A 23,323-nucleotide genomic window follows, 5' to 3' on the forward strand; every position below is an offset into this window, starting at 1 on the left:
GCATTATCAGAATGCACAGAACATGTGACACTTGGATAAATTCACTGAAAAAATTATTAATGACTGTAGTTTTGATTACGATCTGCGGCCTCAGATCACCAAGCTCTTTCAAGCATGTGCTGGTATGTTTTAAGAGACATAACCAAAACATTTGTGCATCCCAGTCTTTATCAGTCAGCTGCAGCATCGTAAGGAGTAAGGAGAAATTCATATCACAGCAGCTGATGTGACAACCGAAACACATACAGTAGAGGGAGCCATCCAGCTGTGCCCTACATGCACACTAACATTTCAGGTTCTTCATCTTAGAATACTGTTATCCAGCACAATGGAGAAGGAGCATCTCCAGAGAAATTACTTGTATTACCCATGCATTTATTATACAATGGAAACTTTATTTGGGAAGGCTCTTAACTACTCAAGCGCTGCTGACAGTGGAAATACTGAAACAAAACTGTGGCTGTGAAAATGCCTTGCTGCAGATCAGAGCAAGTATCCACTGTTCTTCCATCTCAAAAACTAGGGAGTGTATAATTGTGCTTGCAGTACATCGGATTTCTATCTCAGATGTATTTAGGGCCCAATCCTAACCAACTTTCCAGCACTGACATAGCTGTGACAGTGTGGCATGCACTGCATCCTGCAATGGGAAGGCAGTCAAGGGGGTCTTCTCAAGGTAAGGGCATGTTTGTAACTTTACCTTGGCGCTGCATTGTGGCTAGGTCAGTGCTGGAAAGTTGGTTAGAGTTGTGCCCTTAGTGTATTAATAGTACATTTTGGCCTATGTGATGCAGCTGTGCCAATGGTGCACATGCTACATCCAGGGTGGTAGTGACCAGACAGCCCAGGAGAGGTATGTAAAAATATTTTTTACTATCTCCTATAACCTACCTGGCCAACAATGCATCACTTTGAACCTACACCAGGTATTAGCTGGTGTAGGTCCAAGGATCCTCAGAGGATATCAGGCCAGGAAAAGGGAGTAGGATGCTGGTTGTGTGAAACTGCTGCTGACATCCATCCCTCCCACCTTAACCATCCCCTGCCTGCCCCACTCCCTACTTGCCCTGATACTACCTGATCCTCCCCCCCCCCCCAAACTGCGCATGACCCACTCCTACCACCACTTTACCGGCTCCGGTGTGACCTGGGTGAATTGTTGGCATATGCACAGTGCCTCCAGCCATTTGCATTGACAGTCCCACACTGCACACTGGGCTTTCACTAGTGGATCACAGGATCTGCCACCATAAGGCCAAGATAGAATTGGACTGTTAATTACTATTTTACACCAGCTTATCTTATTAGGAGACCCTGTCTTTATCCATAGCAATTGGCTTTCTTTCTTTTTTGGAACTATTTTTCAAAACTCATTCCTTCCACACAACCTTTTCTGGTGTACTAAAACCTTCTATTTGTGACTTGCAGTTAACCCTCCCCTCCCCGAAGGTCTTCTTCCATTTTCTTTATCCTCCTCCCCCCCAGGCTACAACAATACATGCATGCACGTTTTCTCCCCAAGATGTTTTAAGTGCTCATCTAAGGATTTAATATGAATGTGACAAATGCAGTACATATTGCTCTTACCCGCTCCATGTGAGACGCTTCATGTACCACTGATTGTGACAAGCATCCACAGTTGCCCAATTATAAAGTCTTTATCGGGGGTCATAACTGTAGCATGGCAGAAAGTTATTTCCAAAGCATTCAAGCCAACACAATTTGGTTCTCTTCTTCTCTGTACCATTTAAGAACATAACCGTCAGCCCTGGCAAAGATTTTATCAAAAAAATGTTGGACAAAACACACACAAAAATTCAACTGTCTTGCTTTTTCTAGAAAATACAGGCAGCATACAAGTACCTGTACTTTTTCCCAGTGGGACTAATAGCAGCTTGAAGTGAATGCAATTTAGATCAGGGAAATGGCATGACTCCCCATTTTGCAAACACCACTTCCCCAATCAAATCAGCAATTCCCCATGGCTGCTTTAAAATAAAGAAAACAAAATCAGAGTGGAACTAGCAGTGATACAGATCACAGTGCTGGTGTTGAGGGATTATCAGGGCGTTTTAGTTAGGTCTGTGTAAACGATGAACAGTGAAATGGATGACTTTCTTGCTGCTGTGTGTACTTTGTTGCATAGTCATTAATAGGTATTTTGAACTCAGTGTAGCACTGGATAGTTGAAAAACTACATGTTTTGGTTGAAGATTCCACAGAGAGAAGAGAGCTTTCAAATATATAAATTCATAGCCATCACAGACTGTCACAAGTACGTGTAGCTCATTTTTATCTAGCACAAAAGGGTTGTAAAACAATTTCAAGCAATACATCACAATCCTTTTCATATTCAGGCAACTCATTGCTCAACACATCTCCATTCACATTAAAAACTGTGTTGTGTCTCGTATCCCATCGTGATCTTTAGGATCTTCCAAGGCCATCCTCTTCACTGTGCTTTTTCAACACCAAATCTATCCCATAAATGCATGCAGAGAAAAGCATTGTGGTTGGCAAATTGACAAATGGGAACTCTCTTTTCCTAGTAAGAACTCAAGTCTCAGCTTGAATATTTTCTAGAAGCACAAGAAAACACTTTGGACTTAAAAGTCTATATTAGCTTTAAAAAGTAATAGTAATCAGTATTATACTTTTTATTCCAATCTGTTTGGTAGTGTCATGGGCCTTTTTGATTAAGATGCAGGCACTTTTCAGAGACAGAGACCTTCCCCAATGAGATCAGGTTGAGAAGAAATGGTGGGAAAATGGTTTCAGAGATAATATTGGCTATTAAAAGTACAAATAATGGTAAATTATTCTGGTAAGAATGGTAAGAAATCCTGGTTCTTATGTCTTTCTTACAGAGAGGTACAAGTACTACTTGTCAATGCTGGTACCCACATTTGTAGGGGTTACAATGATACTGTGTCCACTAACTCATTTGACGTCCTTGTTTTATGAAATCCTTATCGCAGTGTAACACAAGAAACCAACCAGGTGTGTAAATTACAGTTCAATATCTTTAATTAATGTTGACAACAACATCCTGGCAGCAGCAGTAGCCCATTGCATTTGACTGCATATGCCTTCTTTCATTCAGCTATCCCAAGTTGGATTAATACATAAGGGACAAGGGTCAGACAACATTAGACTTTTAATTGATCTCATAGCCCTTTCAAAGATTAAACAAAGCCACCATTATTTCACTTGATGCAGAAAAGGCATTCAGCAAAGTTAATTGGAAATTTCTATTTGTTGCCTTGACTGTTTTTGATTTTCCCTCCATCTTTGTTAATTGGGTTTTCCTTCTATATCTTTCCCACAATCTTGAGTTCTCAAAAATTGAATTATCTCACCCCCTTTTTATCTGCATCAGGGCACTTGGCAGGACTGTGCCTTATTGCCATTGCATTTGGATCTATTTTACAGCCCTGGGCAGGCAGCAATCCATCAGGATGAGGGTATCAAGGGCATCTCTGAGAGGGCAGCGTGGAAGAAGAGGTCACCCTCTATACTGATAACGCTCTTCTATTTATCAGTGAATCATCTACTGCCATTCCAGTTTGGATTTTGCTAATTGGGCACTTTGGGGCTTTTTCAGCCTTTCCATAAATTGGTCCAGATCAACTCCCAAATCTCTGCTTTATGACTAGCCCTTGAGATGATGCCTGAGAGTTTGATGTATTTGGAGCTATTGATTCCAAAAAAAATATTTCTAAAATAGTTCAATCAAATTTGGACCACTTACTTGATTGATTAAATTTGGACCACTTACTGGATTTATTAAGCAGGAAGGGCTTCACTACCTCTCACTATTTGGGGCAAGATAAACATAAGAACATAAGAACATAAGAACATAAGAACAGCCCCACTGGATCAGGCCATAGGCCCATCTAGTCCAGCTTCCTGTATCTCACAGCGGCCCACCAAATGCCCCAGGGAGCACACCAGATAACAAGAGACCTCATCCTGGTGCTCTCCCCTACATCTGGCATTCTGACTTAACCCATTCCTAAAATCAGGAGGTTGCGCATACACATCATGGCTTGTACCCCATAATGGATTTTTCCTCCAGAAACTCGTCCAATCCCCTTTTAAAGGCGTCTAGGCTAGACGCCAGCACCACATCCTGTGGCAAGGAGTTCCACAGACCGACCACGCGCTGAGTAAAGAAATATTTTCTTTTGTCTGTCCTAACCCGCCCAACACTCAATTTCATGATCAAGATGATTGTTGTTCTTCACGTGATGGATACTTTATATAGTTTTCCTGTTTATGAAAACTGTATTTTGTCATATTTTAAGAAAATGGACAAATACACATACACAATTTCATTTGCAGTGCATTCCTATCCCCCCCCCCCCGCTCCAAGCCAGCATAAGTCCCTTGTGCCATCTTCTGAGTGTTGCAAACATGCCATAAAGCATGAATGCAGCTACTCGGAAGCAGGCTGGGCCAGCACATGAATGTGCACTGGCCCAGCAGAGCCAGAGAGGCACCGGGACAGCGTGAGTCTGTGCCAACATGGGCAGACCTGCGCAGGGGATGGGAGAGGGTGTAGGCAGAGAGGGACACTTCTGGTCGGGGGAGGGCAGTTGGTGGAGTGGATTGGGTCTGGGAGGGGGTGGGGCCAGCCGTAGTGGTGCAGATAACTGAGTTTATGCTGTGACTGACCTTGGACTGATAACTGACTGTGTTGTTTGGAAACTGATTCGGATAAGGTAAACTGGACTACTGTGATCTTTCGTGTATGACTTGGACCGTGTTGTGACTATTCTTCTTGGTATAATACAACTGCTGAAAGTTAAAAGGACTCTGCTGTGTATGCCGTTTTTCTTTGCATTCTGCCTTGAAACTGGGACACACCCACAGGTCCCCTTTGCAAACTATAACACAGATCTGAGTAGCCATAGGGCATTGCTCAGGAAAGGGGAATGAAATCCCTTACTCCAGGTTGCACCCCGGGCTACACCAAACCTGCACTGGATACAGCGCGAGGCCAGTCAGCCTACCTGTTTCAACTCAGGTTAGGATTGCACCCTTGGTTTGATACATTTTAACTGACTACTGTTTTTATGATATGTGTTAATATGCTTTTATCTGTTCTTAAATTATGTTTTTAATCTGTTTTAACCTGTTGTAAGCCGACTTGAGTCCCTTCGGGGAGAAAGGCGGGGTAAAAATAAAGTTATTATTATTATTATCATTTTCACATTTTTCTATAGATAGGTTTTGCCTGCCCGTCGATAGGGGTGGTTTTCACTAGCCCCATTTGTTATGTTATCATAGTCTTATCTCCTATATTTTCTGTGGCAATCTGCTATCTCTTACACTCAGCATGGGCACAATTAGAATCATATTCTCTTGCTCCTTTTCAGTGGTGTCGCTAGGGAGGCGCGGGGGTTGCGGGCCGCACCGGGTGATGCACTAAAACTGCGGTGGTTAGGAGTTACACCATCATGTTATATACCGTTGGATGCGGAATTTCCAGAAGAATGCAGTGAAAACAGGAGTGAAATATCTGCTTTATATCAAAAGTTATTAGCAAAAAACCAGAAAACAAAAAATACATGGAGCCCAATGGAAAGTGAAACCGAGCTGTATTGTGTGTTTACTCGTGAGTAGGTGAACATGCCTTAGTCCATCTGAAAGGGCAGGCTGAGAGAAATCCAACAACACTGGAATGGTCCTGATCCAATGAATGTAGCCCCCAAAAAACACCCATGAAGGAGGTCCCTCTCTCCAAGCTGGCGAATGTATTGAGCCCTATGGAAAGCGAAACTAAGCCACATGGTTGCATTTACTCACAAGTAAGCAAACTTGCCTCAGCTCCTGGGCAGTTCAGGCAAAGGGAAATGTGAGGCCACCAGAATGGTCCTGATTTGATGCAAATTGAGCTCAACAAATGCTCCAGAAGGCAGCCCCCCCCCCCAAAAAAAGAATGAAACAGAGGCTTCACAGGATAAGGTGAATCTTTTTATTTTAGGCTGCAGTCCTATCCACACTTTCCTGGGAGCAAGCCCCACAGACTATAATGGGACTTACTTCTGAGTAGTCAGGCATAGGATTGGGCTCTCAGACTTGTAAAGCCAGGTGGGTCCTGATAGTGATATGCTTGAAATATAAGAACTTAAATTGAACTGGGTACTGGGTAGAGGTGAAAATCTTACTGATTCCTTTTGGGTGGGGTGTTATTGCAGGCAGGCTACAGAGAAAATTCACTTGGTGGAACAGGGCTTTCCCTTATTTATTTATTTTACTTTAATTTATTTATAATTATTTATTTTAATTTGCTTTATGATGGGTCCTGGACAGATTGTCATTCTAAACAGTGGGACACAGTGCTAAAAGTTTGAGAACTGCTCCAATAAGGTGTTAGCAAGTTGACATCCTGGGGGGAGGTGACACCACTAGTGACCAAAATCACAGTTTGCAAAAATAATACCATCATGTTATATATCAATCAATGTGTAATTTCATGTAGAATGCGATGAAACAAACTGCGTTGAAATATCTTTATTCTATCAGAAGGTAGAGCCAAAAAAACCAGTGGGGGTGGGGCAATGGTAGATCATCACGCCCACCACCTGGGGCATTGCTCTGCCCACTGCATGGGGGTGACGCGCTGGCCTCCCGCACCGGGTGACGCGAACCCTAGTGACGCCACTGCTCCTTTTTATGGATGGCAAGTCATATGCCAATAGTCTATCTGTGTGGCTCAGGTACTGGTCTCCCCACTCTACCTACTCCTGTAATCCCTTTTACACATACTCTTCTATTGTTTGAGGCATAACAGTACCCGCTCTACCTATTTGATGCCCATCCTGGTTAATAGAGATGGCCTCTCAGATATGGCAAAAATAAAACTCCTTTTAAATGATTTCTCACCTGAGAAATTGAAAGAGGTTTCAAAGTTAATGATGGTGGTGATAAAGAACAAACTATGGTATAGATAGTGCTTCAGGCTTCTTGATGGTGTGGAAATTTGTTAGCTAATGTAAGATTGGTATTTCTGATTTTAGATCTAATTTTCCATTTTTCTTTTATATGATGTTCTGTAGTTATTAAGGATAATTTTAGGCTTTTTAATGACTATTTTTAAACTATTTTTTAGACTTTGTTTAATTGTATAACCTGACATAGCTATATGACCTTGTAAGAAACCATTACCCTTCCAGCAATACTTCTTGCTGAGATGTTGTCATTGGTCTGTATGCCAATAAAGGTTATTCTGCTTCTGATATGGAAGGCCCTTGGCTGTAAAATGAGAGCCCAATCCTATGCACGTCTACTCAGAATTAAGTCCTTACCTTGCTCCAAGGTAAATGTGGATAGCCCAAGGCTGCAATCCTAATTCCACTTTCCTGGGAGTAAGTCCCATTGAACACAATAGGACTTAATTCTGAGTAGACTACTTAGGATTGTGCCCCAAGTTTCTGGCCTACTCCGTGCAAAGTCGACCCTGTGAAACAACTTAAAGTCAAAGATAGCGGGTTGATCCATGTCTTGGCGTGTTTGAGCATCTTATATAAGGTCTTAAATCAACTATTGAATAGGGAGGGTGACTTTTACTATGCTCCAAGCATGTTTAAATTTTGTCCATATGGCATGTTGGCATTTTGTACAACTTATATATCTCGTGACCTGTGGTTTTGGCTCTCATGCATGTGCTGGTTTAAAAATACCACGTTTATTTATTTTATTTTTCACATTTTTATACTGCCTTTCCTCCAAAGAATTCAGGGCACAGTGTACATGATTCCTTCCCTCCTTTTGTCCCCACAACAACCCTGTGAGGTAGGCTGGGCTGAGAGATAATGGCTGGCCCAAGGTCACCCAGGAAGCTTCATGGCTGAGCAGGGACTTAAACCTGGATTTTCCAGATCAAAGTCCAACATCAGAACCTGTATACCATCCTGAGTCTCATATCATTAAATGAATTGTTTCAGCTCATAGCTTTGCCTAAATCAGGATTCTTCTGGTATCATTGGCTGACAGAAGGTCTAAAAACAAATATTTCTCATCTTTGTGAAGAATGAAAAAGTAAATGGACTCAAGGACTCAATCTGAGCATCACTAAAAACTCAGAATTCAGGCATCACTAAAGTCTATTAGGGTGCAATCCAGCCCTTGATTTGGGCCAGCGCAAGTCACTTGTATAGGCCCAGGAGACTTGCAAATGTGCCGTAAGGCATGTTTGTGCCTCCTCAGGAGTTGGTTAGGCTGGAAGAAGCCTCTGCACCGACGGAGGCACTGAGGCTTTTGTCAGCCCGTCTGAGCCGTCACAAGCCTCTGAGTTAGGCGGTGAGGGGGCAAGGAGGAGGCGGGAGGGAGGGAGGCGTTCCTGGGCGGGGGAGGGCAAGTAGTGGGTGGCCCTGGGGGCAGGCAGGTGGAGAGCAGGAGGCAGGGCTGGGATCCAGCAGTTATGCTGGATCCCAACCCCCATTTCTGGGGAGAACAGAGTGGTTTCAAGCCGCTCCGCTCTCCTCAGATTTGCGCCACCTCAAGAGGTGGTGCAAGTGCAAGGAGACCCATAGGGGAAAGGGCACCTTTCCCAGAGGTAATGGGAAAAGTTTCCTGTTGCCTCTGGTCAAGCCGCTTTTGGCTCCTGTCCTGCTCTGGATACAGCGCAAGCCTCCTGGCTTGCCAGTTCCAGCGCAGGGTAGGATTGCACCGTTAAGCATTCTTTCTTGGGTCTGAAGCTTCACCTAAGTTAACAAAAATTAATGTTTCAGTTGAACTCCTCAAAAATTAAACCAGAAGCACCTGATCACTTTTCGTCATTGCTGGGGTTGTGACTTGGATCCAAGACACCTTGCTTAGATGATGAGGAACTGTACAGTCAAAACTACATTTAGAAATGACATCTTGGTGGTTGTTAACATGGTACTGGAAACTGCAAAGTCGTTTAAACTTTTGGATTCTTCTGAACTTTCTATTGTATGGAAACTTGCACCTGATTTAGAAGTCTGGCTGTGTAGAATTCTGTGTTTGGTGAAAATTGATCTGCAGCAATGGAAAGAAAAGTTCTCACTCATGACTAAGCAGTGGATTACAGGTTAACACACTCTGGTTTTGAGCAGATGATGTGCAGAAGAGCCCAAAAGTGAAGAATTCATTTTTAAAAGTCTATGCACAGTGATCAAGGAGGTTTTCTGAAGGTGTCTTGACTGAACCTCCTAGGACTTTCTCCTTCTCTTTCCCCCTTCCCCATTCCACGTTATTGATTTGGTCATTGTTTTATCATGTGTGGTAAATTATAAAGCAATTCCACAGTTTTTATTTAATTCTCTAGAAATCTGTGCTTGATCTATGCCTTGCATCTGTCTCCTTTAGCTACATTTGTGTCTCATGTTGCAGGACAGGGAGTAAATATATAACTGAAGTATGGGCTCTGTAATGCAGCAACTGCATTCTGCAGGGATGAAGTTACTAATTATTTGAATGACAAGACAAAATCATATGTTAACATTGAATTTCTGTTCAGACTGGTGTTGCTGATCCAAGGAACTGAAAACAGGTGTCCGATACTGTCCTTATTTTCTTATGGCAAAAGACACTTACATCACTGTCAGTTTCATCCACCTGTGCATTTTTACTCAGAAGTTCCATTGAGATCTATGGCATCTCAACAATTTCTTAACACTGATCATTGTTGAAAGTTAATAACATCCTTTAACAATAAAAGGCACAATAAAAATGTGCACAGAAATATCACTTAATTGTGTCTGCAGCTGGGAACAATAAGGAGGAACAGAAACAGCAGGGCAGGGTAAAAAAGCAGACCACATGCAACTTTAGTGATCAGCAACTAAAGGACTCCAGAGCATATCTGAGTGTACTTGATTTATAGGTTTCTTGCTAGAAGAAGCAAGTCTTGGTGTGGATAGGTGGATACCAGGGGACTCCATGTACATTGCCCTGAGTTCCATGAAAGAAGGAAGGTGGAATGTAACTACGCTAAAGAAAGAAATAATTTTCCAGGAATTTAGATTTAATTTGGTAGTGGCATTTTAGCATCTGATGCAGTTCCATTCTAGACAAGTAATGTACTATGTTCATACTGTGGATGTCTGGTACAGGGTGAGTCATAATGGTCTCCGAGATTTTAGTGTACCACAACATTGTAATGTAGAGGGATAGGGTAACATAGTTAATGGTAATGGAAGGAGAAACATTCAAAGTTTTTTACGGACCTTTTACAGACCATCCTTTGTGACATGGCAAATGTCTTACCTTGTAATCCAATTCGACTCATACTCATACCAGTGTTGCCTGGTCTACTTGAGTAATTACTGTGGTAATGTGGTAATGCATTGTTTAAATTCCATTAAAACTCAGAGCAGGGGTGGCACAAAACCTTGTCCTTAATTTAGCCCCAGAGGAAATTGAGCACGAAAGTGCCATTGGGCCATGATAATGGACTTGGTTTTTGCATACTTCAAAACACAACAAAAACACAGTAAGCCTTCTTTGTACCTGATGCCATCCTGACTGAAAGGAACTCTTCCTGCCAGCCAAGGATGCACCGATTTCCCAATGTGGATAGTTTCTCTTTCCAACACCATGTGTTGTTTGCTTGTTTCCATTACAGTGTTATGGCTCGCCAAAATCCTGGTGACCATTATGACTTGGCCTGTATGTACTTTCTAGAAGGATCAGTGAGTCCACAGATAGCAGCAACACAGGGCCACTCAGAGTGCAGGGAGAATTAGTCCACAGGCCATGGGTTTTAGATTTGTCTACGTAAAGACTAGCGCAAAGAATGGTGAAATAAAACACATGATCCTTTATGTCTCACAGTATTGTACATGCCCATTTATAACTGATCCCTATGTATACTATGCTGCACACACACAGTTAGTAACTTACTCACCCTGCCATGTTTCATAATAATTTAGAGCTTTGTAGGATTTTAATATCCATGTCATTTGGGGAAAAATTAACAGCCGCAGCAGGCTTTCACTAATAATTGCCAAACCCACAATTTTTAACTTCCAGGAAGAGTTTTTGACTTTACTATTTTAGGTATCTGGCAATAAGCAATTTCATAAAACAGCATATGACTAGAGACCATGATACATGCTGAGATTAAAAATAGCAGTATTTCTTAGGCTGATCAAAGGTTACTGATAAAGCATCTCTGAACTGAAATGCTATGAAATTTACAATGGAGACAATACACAGAACCTTGACTCAACAAGCCTTTATTTAGACATGTTTATTTAGCATACAGTGAGTGCAGTCCTCAAGCTAATGGGACTGCTGTGGTTTGAAGATCATAGTCAAATTACTTAGGATTCAACACTTCAATTAAGGCTGCAATCCTATCCACACTTTCCTGGGAGTAAGCCCCTTTGACTATAATGGAACTTACTTCTGAGTAGCTAGGCATAGGATTGGGCTCTAAATCTCATTGTCTTCAAGGAGATGTAGAGTCCAAGTGTACACAAGCTTAAAAAAAAAGGTACCCCTTACTGCATATCTGTATACTCACAATGAACTTGATTAAATGGGAGTGGGAGGAGTGGGTTTCTGTCATTTCACTGTGTAAGTGACATGCATATTTTATTCTGCATTGGTATTGGAAATTTGTAACTATGGGGTTTGAAGTGCACGCGCGCGCGCGCGTGTGTGTTGTTTTGTTTTGTTTTGTTTTTATGGGCTGGACAACCCTGTTCAAGTTAAACTTCCAGCCTTGCAGTGCAAATTAACTGCATTCTGCACTAGCTCAGATTTATTTATTTATTTAGCATATGGCATACAATACATGGACTTATATAACAATTAAACTTGGTCAAATATCAATGTCCATTTCATCCAGCCATTCAAGGACAGAGTTACCTTCATTGAAAAAGTCAGACCATGGGCCAGTATACGCCCTCAGTTTGCAGCCAGACACAACGTGGTATATGGTTTTGTGGGAAATTAGTCCAGAATAAAGGGGGGAAAGCAAAGAAGAGCAAAAAAGAAACTCCAAAGAGCTTTAATCCTGCCAACCCAGCTAACCTTCCCCCAGCCAGTCCTATAGTGGCCATTGCAACACCACCAGTATGCACCAGTAATGAGCCAACATCTTGACAGTGCTCTCATTGTCCCATCACCTATCTGACAAAACGATGCCACTTTGTCTTATCCAACAGGAGCTATTGTGACACAGGCAGGAAGGGGGGATGACGACCGAAAACAGATAGGAATGTCAGCACTCAGACTTTGAGTCCACTTATACTATTCACACACAGAATTGCCTTTTTGATCGCATGAGATAAAGGGAAGGAAGATGCTCCTTCCTCCTGAGCAGCAGCATGAGGACTTACATCAGTTCTGACACTGGTGTAACATTCCCTCCAATAGCCCATCAGTAGCCTTTGCAGATGTGTTCATTATCTGGTAGGGTATATAGAATATGGCATACATCTGTTCCCCCTTATCTCACTCATGAAACTGTTCCCTCTTATCTCACTCCATCCCATTTGGGGACTTGCACTGGAAAGAGCTATGCAAGTGTCATCACTAAGAGTCCAATCCTGGACTCAATGCGCTGGCTTACTGCTGGCATGCACTGTCGCAAATATGCCGTAAGGCACGTTTACTAGGCTTACCGCTGGGCAAACACCCATGCTAGTCCAGCACTGACCGGTGCTGGGCTAGTGCCAGGCGGATGTCCTGCCCTCGCCGCTCGGCGGTCACATGGACCGCCAAACCGCAGTAAGGTAAGCGGAGGCAGGGAGGAGGCGTTCCGGGGAGGGGATGTGGCAGGAAGTGGGCGAGGAGAAGGCATTCCAGGGGGAGAGAGTGGGGAGGAAGGGAGGCGGATCCAGTGGAGCTCTGCTCCACCGGATCCAGAGTATTCATGCGGGGCTCAGCACCCTACATGAACGCTCTTCCCTCACTGCCAACCTTTTGGTCAGCGGTGAATTGAGTAGCCCATTGCGGGGCTATTTCCCTTACCTGGGAGAAGGGGACAAAAGTCCCGAGGTGCTGCCTGTGGCTGCTGTGGGTGCAGTGGATGCTGCGGCAGACATTTTCAGTGCCGCCGCAGCCGTGTGCCATGGGAGCACAGGATTGGGCTGCCTGCCAGCATAGCATTACACTGGCATGGAGCATGGTTACAGTGGTATCAGGATTAAATCACTGGTGTCATTGAAACTGCAATCACATAAGAGGTTTTATGGCGTATCTTATGCTACTCAGATAAAGTGAAAACACTCAAAGGATAGAAATGAAGGGAATGAAGGGATAATGGCTAGTGCCTTGGGATGATGCAATAGCCTCTGGAGGATGCTGACACATCACTAAAGCCTCTGGGGTGGTAGGCACATCTACGGCAGGTAAAAAGTTAATTTAAAAAATGGTGAAAATCATGGTTAGTTAAATGCTCTGAGAACAGTTTGCAGATGCTGCTACCATCCTTCCAATGCTTTGTTGAACCAAGACTGTTGAACTCCACAGTGCAACGTCAGGTGGAATCCATATTTAGTCTGTGCTTCATACCATAATCAAGCCAGAAAAAAATGTGCCAATCATACCTCTGGAAGTGAATGAAATCTTTTTTAAAAAGAGCCAAAGCCTAAGTGTAGATTGCCACTCTTGCAACTTGTCAGTGATGTCTTTTCCAATGACTCTGTCCCCATTACATACGAAATCTGCACCTCATGAATTTTGCATCAGTCAAGGGGAACATATCTGTCCTTTCAGTACAAAATAGATGGTAGCAAAGCTGATATGAAGACTTTGTTTGACTAGTCTGGCATTATTACTGTGCTAGTGTAGTAAGTAGCGTATGCTCATTACATTAGAGTTACTGTGGTTTTTCAGGGTTTGAAGAAGCCTTCAAATCTCATTGGATTAAAATTTGGTTTCTAGCCCAGATGCACATTTGTTTTGCAAAAATAATATTTAAATGGGATTAATTTTTGATTTAGAGATCAGCAAGAGAAAATCTTATTTTTGTTTTTATTTTTGGCAAACATACACATTCCATGGGGCAGAATGTTTAGTCATATTTATTAAAATGTTCAAATCCTCTAGATACAAGGGAAACATATAATTCCTAATAGTTTGATCTCCAGACTCTAATCCAAATCCTATACACTCAACAGGTATTTTACTGGCAAAATATTTACATACATTTTCTCATGTTTGTTCTTTTCAAATATTTGTTTTTGGGGGGTTTTGTCTTTAAATGAAGAAAAAAAGAGAGGCATTAATCAAAGGAGCCACTTGGGAGTTTAAAATGCTTTGCTGTGAAACTTTTCTGTGAATAAGTGCTTAGCTGCTGTAGCCTGAGGGACAATTAGGATACTTTCCTTTGCCCAAATTCCTCTGTAGCTGGGGCTTGGAGTGACTTCAGTGCAGTGACCACAATCCAAGACACAGCTGGGCTTTTTTGAACTCATCAGCTTCAATGGACTTAAATACCTGTTCGTTGGGCTTTGGCCCATAGATTTAAACCAATGCTAGGCACATGAAAAGTGAGTGAAATGAATGAGGCTGTGGAAGTGTCCTTTTCAGTATGCTGACTAGCACATTTGTTTTCTGGGAAGCAGAACAAAGCCACTGTTGCCCTTCTGACTGAAGGAGTGAGAATACTGTTCTGACACGTGACTCATTGCTAGCTCCTTCCAGAGATTGATTGAGAGAAATATTCTTTCACAACAGACCAGGTACTGTCTTTCCTTCATATTCACACATAGCAGTTAACCAAGAGATGTTTAATATGAACATCAAAGATGGCATTATTATTTCTCTAAAAATGAAGTCAGCTTAACAAGTCTAATCTTGTGCATAAATTTCCACAACAATTCAAAAAGCTCTTTCTGCTGTCCTCCATTGTGAAAGTAAGCCCATAGCACATATAAGAGTAGGCTTCATATCATGTAAGCACACCAGTGTGCAATTACTCTGATAATTAGTATCTGGAATCAGGAGTCACCTGTGTGGATAAGGGAATAGCAATCCATTCAGTAATAAACAAATCCTTTTTTTTTCTTATATTGGCAAGAATTCAACAGAGGAGAATAATGTGATAATTGGTATACATTATATGATAAGTGTTGTTACATGAACAGTTTTTATGGTAATGCCCTGGCACATCCTTAGTAATCATTATTTTTAATTGAACAAAATAGCACTGCAGATAGTAGGTCATTTGCACTATGTATTTCAACAAGACAAGATTCATGCACGGGCATCCTTTGTCACCTATGGACTACCGTGTGCTACAGAGTAAGGAAAGCATGGCTTCAAGCACATCTTGTGTGGTCCAGTCAGGACTCTGTAACTGCTTTTGGAGGTGTCATCTTCTGCATGATTCTTACTGTACAAAGGTGCTCAGAGGAACCATTCTACTGCACTAGGTCTCATTTTAATCTAAAACACATGCCCCAAATGTGGTTGGAAGATTGCTTCAAGCGCAGGCTTTGCTCAGCAGGAGATTACATAGCCAGCAGACAAAGTAAATGAATTAAAAATAAAGTAAAAGTTGATGAAAGGATGGGACTGGATGAGAGCTAGGGGGTTGCAGCAAGGGAGGGCACAGTCACCAAGGACATAAGCAATTTTATGTGGGTTTTTTCCTCAATTAAAAGCTCACAAAAGGAAGGCAGAAGATAGTAACATGAATGACAACTCAGACAGTAATCAATAGATAACTGATATACTTGGGCAGCCACAATCCATATGAAAGTCACAGTAGCAGTGAGTATGCAAATGTTTGGGAAATGGGCTTCTCCTATATTTTTATAAATTTATTTTATCACAAGATCTTATTTTTGTTTTTATTGCATTCTGTTAGCGTATTGAAAGAAGATTGGATATTGATTTGCATAATTTGGTTTTATTTTGTCAAGATGAAAGATCATTTCTAAATCCAACTGTGTTATGTTAACCACAACAAATCTAGATATGTGTTAAAAGCTACAACTTCTTTCCAAAGATGACAAAATATATCCAGTGTTGGATAACTGAAATATCCTTAGAAGAGAATGATTCCTTTAAAGGAAGATGCTGTAATTGTGTGCAACAAATGGGAAACAACTGCACTTTCATTGTGTAAAAACCTGATCATGCCCAAATTAGGTTTTAGGCCCTGTGGCTTTTAGTTCTCAGTTATTTTCTTATTTTCAAGTGCAAATACATGGGGTATTTTACAAGACATAAGGAGACATATGTGGTGTAGGCGCATTCTGTGTGAGACCCCACAGTTCTGTCAAGTTGCCTTTCAGAACCTTGGCTCAATATTCTGTAATTTATTTTTAGCCTTCACACTCCCCAGGCTTTTTCTAATTATCAAAGGAGGCCAGTCTCTAGTGCAATCCTGTATTTGTATGAATGTGACTGTCTGTAGGTGTTACAGAAACCAAAGAAACAAAATGAATGAGTTATGGGTAGGTGCTTATCAAGACTTCTTCATATGGCATCAACTTCAAGCTTCTCCAGATGTTTCCCTTCATAGTGCAGTCATCATCCTGCCAGCCCTTACTCTTCCAAGCTTTCATAGACAGATCTAAAGGTTCTGCTGAACCTCACCACAGCTTTCAGTATCATTAACTATGGTAATTGGAGCACCTCACCAAAGGCATGTCTTGGAGACACTGTTTTACAGTGACTCCACTCCTTTCTGGACTGCCAGTCCAAGAAGGTGATATTGGAGACTCCTGTGGTCATTTGCTGTTGGGGTACTGCATGATTCAATTTTGTCCCTTATTTAATATCTATATGAAACTGTTGGGGGCGGTCATCAGGAGGTGCAGAGCTGGGTGTCACCATTATACAGATGACACCCAGCTCTGCACCTCAGTTCCTTCTGATACTCGGAAGGCAGTGAAGGTTTTAAATTGTTGCCTGGAATTGAAAATGGGCTGGATGAGTGCAAACAAGTGGAAGTTAAATTCAAGCAAGATGAAAGTGCTTTTGGTGAGGAGACCTCTGACCCAGGAGGACTGAATTCCTCCTGTTCTGGAGGGTGTAGCATTCCCCTTAAAGGACCAGATCAACCTTTTTTAACCTCTGTGCCATGACGCAATGGTGTGCCGCGGATGGTCTGCAGGTGTGTCGCAGGTGTTTGTGGGAGGATCATTTGTTAGTAGGGCCACTGGGGGATGTGAGCCCCTGCTGTCAGTATGGTGTGCCTTGTCAATTGTTAAAAACTGATGGTGTGCCTTGACAATTTTAGTACCTTGTCAGTGTGCCATGAGATGCAAAGCATTGAAAATCGCTGGACCAGACTGACAGCTTAGAAATACACCTAGACCTGACTTTGCACCTAGATGTGCAGGTGTCAGACACAACCTGGGCGAACTTTGTCCAGGCTTAGACATCCATTCAGCTGCAGCTGCATCCATTCTTGGGATGATCAGACCTTATCCATGTATTTGTTTCATCTCATTTGAATTAGTGTAATTTGCTATCAGGGGTTGAAGATGATTCAGAAACTTCAGCTAGCACAAAATGCTGCTGCGTAATTGCTGACTGGCATGTGATGTATAGATCATATTATGCCTGTGCTTTGTGTTTCTAAATGCACAATCCTATTTATTTTTATGCTTGTAGTGGTTTTAATTGGGGTTGGGGAGTTGTAATCTGCCTTAGCGCTTTCCTCAAGGGAAGGGGGAACATTGCAGGATTAAATATTTTTAATCAATCAGTCAATCAATATAAATATTGGTAAATACTATGTTATGATTCAGACAATGATGGAAAAACAGCACTGTCTGGGAAAGGAACATTTGCAAACTTTTCCAAGGATTCTAGGAAAGGAACATGTACAGGCTGGAACATTTTTGATTCTTAGCAAGAACTTCTGTAGCATTGGCATCTTCACATGTTTTGGCATTTAAGAATTGGTTCTGAAGCTAAGTTCTACATCTCTGTGGGCAAAGAAAGTTACCCATGTACAGCAAATATCCATCATTCTGTGTGGTTCTGTGCAAGAATACCAGAATGAAAAAAAAAATTCACTGTGGTGGTCCCCATAAACATATGATAGGCATTCCTTGGGGAGATATTTTTGCCTCTCTTGTAGTAGCTGATGACTCCAGCTTGGAACATTGAAGAAGACCTTCTCCTGTTGTGATGTGAGGTCAGGTTTGTAAGCCTGAGACTGTGATTTAGTAAAAGAACCTCAGGAAAGTTCAAAGTGTAAAAATAAGCCTAGGAGGACAGCATTTCTTGAACGTAAGAAAAAACTGGGGGAACAAGACTGGTGGAATTATTATGAAAAGTTGTCTTGAATGCTTCAAACCAGATGGAAGGAAATAGTTATATTTCCCATTCTAAAGAATAAAGTGAACCTCTCAAGGGGAGTCTAATAAGATCTGATTGTAACAAACTGTTTATTGTATATTGTAATCATTAAATGTTGATATTGAACTGAATTGATTTATGTGTGCATAATAAAGTAATTCTCATGTAGCTTGTAAATCCCCCCCCCCAAAAAAAAATTAATAATTATAGTTTTGTGGGGTTTTTGAGAATCCTTATTTAAACATGTTTGGTGCTTACACCCCAAAGTACCATGATTCAGTTCATGCATCAAAGTACCTTGATTGAAAAGGAAAAAGAGATGAAAAGGACGTGAATCAATCCAACCATTATCAAAAGTAGCTATGTAGATTATTGAAAAACTAGCACAAAGTTTCTAAAATCAAAATAACAATTGGACAGATTATTTTTTAAAGATGAAAAACCATAGGTATATGACCATATAGAATGAACTAGGGCTGCAATCCTATCCACACTTACCCAGGAGTAAGCCCCATTGACTATAGTTGGACTTACTTCTGAGTAGACATGCATAGGAATTCTATCTGAGCCATATGCTGGTGAATCTTCTGATCTGCCATCTTAAGGCCCAGGCCCCTGGCCTGGCAAGTGCTCTGCTATTCTATGAACCACTGCTGACAGGGTAAAAGCCTGGAGGCTACACATGGGTGACAGTGGCCCACAGAACCTCCACCATTGCAGGTACATCAGCAGTGGCAGCAGTTCAGGGGAACATTGGGACAGTTTGGGGCAGGAAGCAAGCCAGGCCAGGGGCCGAAGGGTGCTGGAGGGGGGAAGATCTCAGCGGCAGGCAAGTTTGCCACATCCTAGCCTCCCCAACCCAGACTAGCCCCCCCCCGACTCTCCTTATGCTAAAGGAGACCCATTGGACACCAGGTGGCCTAAGGTGAGCTAAGTAAAAATGGTCTTTACCTATCTATCGTTGACCATCTGGTCTCCTGCCAGCTTGTATCATGACGTTTGACCCAGTCGTGTCTGGGCCTTGTGTTGCCAGAACATGTGCTCCACCAGTCAACGCCTTTTGTGGTGGCGTGAAAATTGGGATGCACACTTCTGGGTCCCTGGCGCGAATGGCCAGAGGTGCAGCATGTGCCAGCAGCTCCATGGGATCCCACAGATCAGGAAGTTGGCAGCAGGGGCAGGGAGGGGGAGGTTTGGGGGCATCCTGTGGCAGGGAGAGGTGAGGGCAGAAGAGGGGGAGCAGGCTGGAGGGGGTGAATCTTGGCAGCAAAGGCAGCATTGTCATCGTTCCAGATACGATTGGGCTGTTTGACTGTTCTCCTTGACTCAATCAATATGCAGCTGCTGGTCTAATTTTCTGCAAATTTGGACTTACCTGCTCTTGTTTGAACAAGCTCTATGCAAAGGTTGTGAACAACCTTCTCCAAATATGGAATTTCTCATTTAAAACCATGTTTCTTAAAAGATGTATTGTGGACAATAGGTAGCCTCCAATCTATATCAGTCTTAACATCAGGTGGTCTGAGAAGGCAAGTAAAGAAAGCTTACCACAAGTACCACAGAATTGAAGATATTCTATAAAGAGCTTTCAAAAAGGAGTGTTTTTCAAGATGCAATACTTTGGGCTGAGAATCCTTGTGGAGACTTTAAAACAAAAAAGGAGCAAACAATGGCCCAGCTGCCCCCTGCACACAGAAACACGCATGCATATGAATGCCCTGCCATTCCAAGGACCTTGGCTCAGATCCAAAGCAGAACAAAGTCTCCCCAAACCTGGTGACTCCTCATACCACTTTTCATGAAGTATGAGGGGCCAAGCTTTTGTAATTGACTGCTCCCTCCATGCATATACTGAGTATCTTTTCTCTTATGGGTCAGTGAGATATTCCTCTCTCAATCCTGTATGGTTTGGCGCAGGAGTTCAGAGCATATGTTGTCCATCAGTTCAAGTCAGTGTTCAGCCATGAACTTCACTGGTCACATTAGTCTAGCCTCCTAGTCTCAGGCTTGGTTTCCATGTTTACTATTGGGATAATACTGGCCTACCTAACAGAACTGTTGTATGAATTCTTAACGTATGTATAGAAAAGTATATAAATGCTCAATATGCACTTCAATTTCTAAATCTGGTGGGTCAGAACAACATCCCTTCCGTCCTTTGGTCTTTCACAGAACTGCCCAGCCTAGTCATAAATAAATCCACTAAATAAATGCTACATGGCACTAGCTTAACATTTAAGCCAACCTATGTCCTTATCTTTGCAGTGTGGGTTGTTGATGCAAAACTGCTTCCCTGGGCTTCTCCCCCATGTTTAATCAGAAACATGCCCAAAGTCCCACATCGTATGGCTTGCATGGCATGGAGGTCTCTGCTGCTGGTATGAGAAGGAACCCATGGGAGTGTAAATGTAATATCCCAGCGAAATGTGGGAGTCAACCATGGAGAAAGAGGTTTAGCCAAGACAATCACAGCTGAAATAAATGGCCCTTAGTGAAAGAGGGGCTAGTATGACTTCCTGACCTTCTGTTTCCAGAAGCAGCTCCTCCTGTGCCTCCCAAACCACCTCCAAACAGCCAGCCCCGCACAGAGGCATAGCAGAAAATACCTCTAGTGCAGTGAGAGAAAAGAAAGCCAATTCGAAAAAGAAAGGCCAGTGTGTGCTCATTGTGTATATATATGTACACGCACATGCTTTAAGAGTCGCTGGACTGCAGTTTACTGCATTAACAGCCCAATCTCCTATCACATTTGCATCCAGCCATTTATAAGGAGCTGAACTGAGGTACCCAGGAAACATCTCATTTCATCCTCAAATTGGTCCTGTGAAGTAGGTTATAGTGAGAGATTGTGGCAGGCTAAGGGTCGCTTCTCAACTCACTTAGAATTAGAATCTGGCACTTTACTCATCTGTAATGGCCCTACTGGTTGTGATGATGCACACTATGCGTATTGCCACTTTCCACAGGGATGAGGCAGCAGAAGCTAAATTTGTATCAGAACACTGGATTTTCATGCTTTTATGGCCCAATCCTATGCTACAATTACAGCAGTAGAAGCTGTCAGTGGAGTTGCATTGCCACAAATGGCATGCCACTGCCAGGCAATTCAGAGCAGTCAATGGAACCAGTTGACAGCTCCACACCCACCGCCACAGAGCCCAGGCTACACGGACCCCAGTAGGTTGGCAGAAGGGGCATATCATGGGTGGGGAAGATGGGGAGTTTCAGGGAAGGGGAAGGCCTTGGGCAGTTTGGGGGAGAGAGGGAGTGGATTCTGGCAGCAGCAACATGCTCCAGGATCCTGTTCCCTCTTTCCCAGACTGCCCTGCCCCCTTTCTCTCCTCAGAGTTCTGCCAGGTACATAGCCAATGTGGACCTAAAGAAACCTATAGGGATCCAGAAGGCCTACCCAGTGATTTACATGCTTCTGATTGACCTTCTGTTTCCTCCCCCCCCCCTCCATACACACCCACATCTCTGGATGCAGAGCATGCTCTGTCAGTGCAACTGCTTCACTGGCAGTGGTGGGGGATAGGTCTGGGCTGTTAATGAGCTAGGCTGGCTTGTGTCACAGGTTGCAGAATGTTCTCAGGTAGGATGCCAGAATAGCCTGTTTACAATGTTCGCCCCCTCCCCTGTTTAGCCTGCAGTGTACTGTAGACCCCGGATTTGCCTGCCTGTCGTGTAATCAAGGAGAGATCTGGGGTTTGTGTTTATCTGTGATGGCAATTCTGGAAGCTGTTCCAGCAGTACTAATCATGTCCTGGAAATGGCAGCCTTCAACAACCCACCCATCAGGCAGCTCCCCAGTAGTTTACATGGCCAGTCCACCCCTGAGTGCATTAAACGTCTCCGAGGATGGATAGCACTGCCTTTATTTGTTAAGACACGTCAGTTTCCCTTAAGCGCTCGTCTTCTTTAATATTTAATCACTGCTGATAAATGTATTTCATTTGGCTTGAAGTGAATGTCACAATAAGACAAGATGCAGCAGAACTAATAAAAATAATGTGTGAGGTAAATCAGGAACCAGTACTTTTCAGGGTGGGTTTTTTCCTTGAATCAGATTTGGGGTGTGTGTGTGTGTGTGTGTGTGTGTGTGTGTGTGAGAGAGAGAGAGAGAGAGAGAGAGAGAGAGAGAGAGAGAGAGAGAGAGAGAGAGGACTCTGGGCTATACAGAGCAGGCACCTGAGATGTGTGTGTGGGGGGGGGGGTTTCCTTACCCACATTTTTTTTTTTTTTTTGCATTGTTTATGGTTAGGCATTGAAGACACTTCTAATGCTGAGGGTCAGGCTGGCAGTGTAATGAACATGAGCTGGTGCCCCAAGGGTGGGCTGGCATGCCCTCTGAAACACCAGTGGCCCTGGCACCAGCGCCCCTGCTGAAACGTGGGCCATCCAGAGCAGTAGTGGTGACTCCGCAGGAGCTTACAAGGCATGAGATGTGAAGGTGAAACTGGGTTTCCTTTCCCTTTATCCCCTCCTTCTTTTTTAAAGTCTTTTGAGTGCCACGGGGTGCCGGCCCAGACTGTGGTGGGCAGAAGAGTGCTTGCCACCATGAGGCAGCCCGTGCGTGCCTGCATCCGAAGCCTGGCTTCGGAGAGGCGGCGGGGGTTGCTGGAGGGGGGAGTGTCCGTGCAAAGGCATGTGCGGGGGAAGAAAGGAGAGACTCGGCCCTCATAGGGTGAAGACGAAATGGAGTGCGGTGGAGCCCAGCGGTTCCGGTTAGAAAGGAACCCCAAACCCTTTTTCTCCCCTCCCCCTTCCCTCTTTCCGCCTTGCTCCTCTTCTCCTCGCAAGAAAAAAAAAGTGGGTTGATACCATTTTATTGTTCTGCTGGGGAGGACTGAGGAAGAAGCAGCTTTGGTACTTTTAAATAGCTAATCAAATCACAAAAGGGTGGGGGGTGAGAAAGCCCCAGCAAGCGATCCCTTCTGCGCGCTTGTCACCTTCTCCCCTCCCCATCCCCTGCCTCTTTCCAAAAAGAAAGGAGAGGGTGGGAGGAAAGGGCGCGCTGGACCCAGTGATGTCTGGAGGGCGAAGGGGTGTCTCTCTGGCGATGTGGTGCCCAGCT

General features: G+C 43.2%; 1 protein-coding gene across 1 annotated transcript in view; it reads left to right on the top strand.

The window, feature by feature from the left end:
- ADGRB3 (adhesion G protein-coupled receptor B3) overlaps positions 1-23,323 on the top strand; it is a 564,982-nt gene that overhangs the window by 396,781 nt on the left and 144,878 nt on the right. The gene's annotated exons all lie outside the window — the stretch shown is intronic.

The sequence above is a fragment of the Tiliqua scincoides genome, chromosome 1 (genome assembly GCF_035046505.1).
Source record: "Tiliqua scincoides isolate rTilSci1 chromosome 1, rTilSci1.hap2, whole genome shotgun sequence".
NCBI classification, from domain to species: Eukaryota; Metazoa; Chordata; class Lepidosauria; order Squamata; family Scincidae; genus Tiliqua; species Tiliqua scincoides.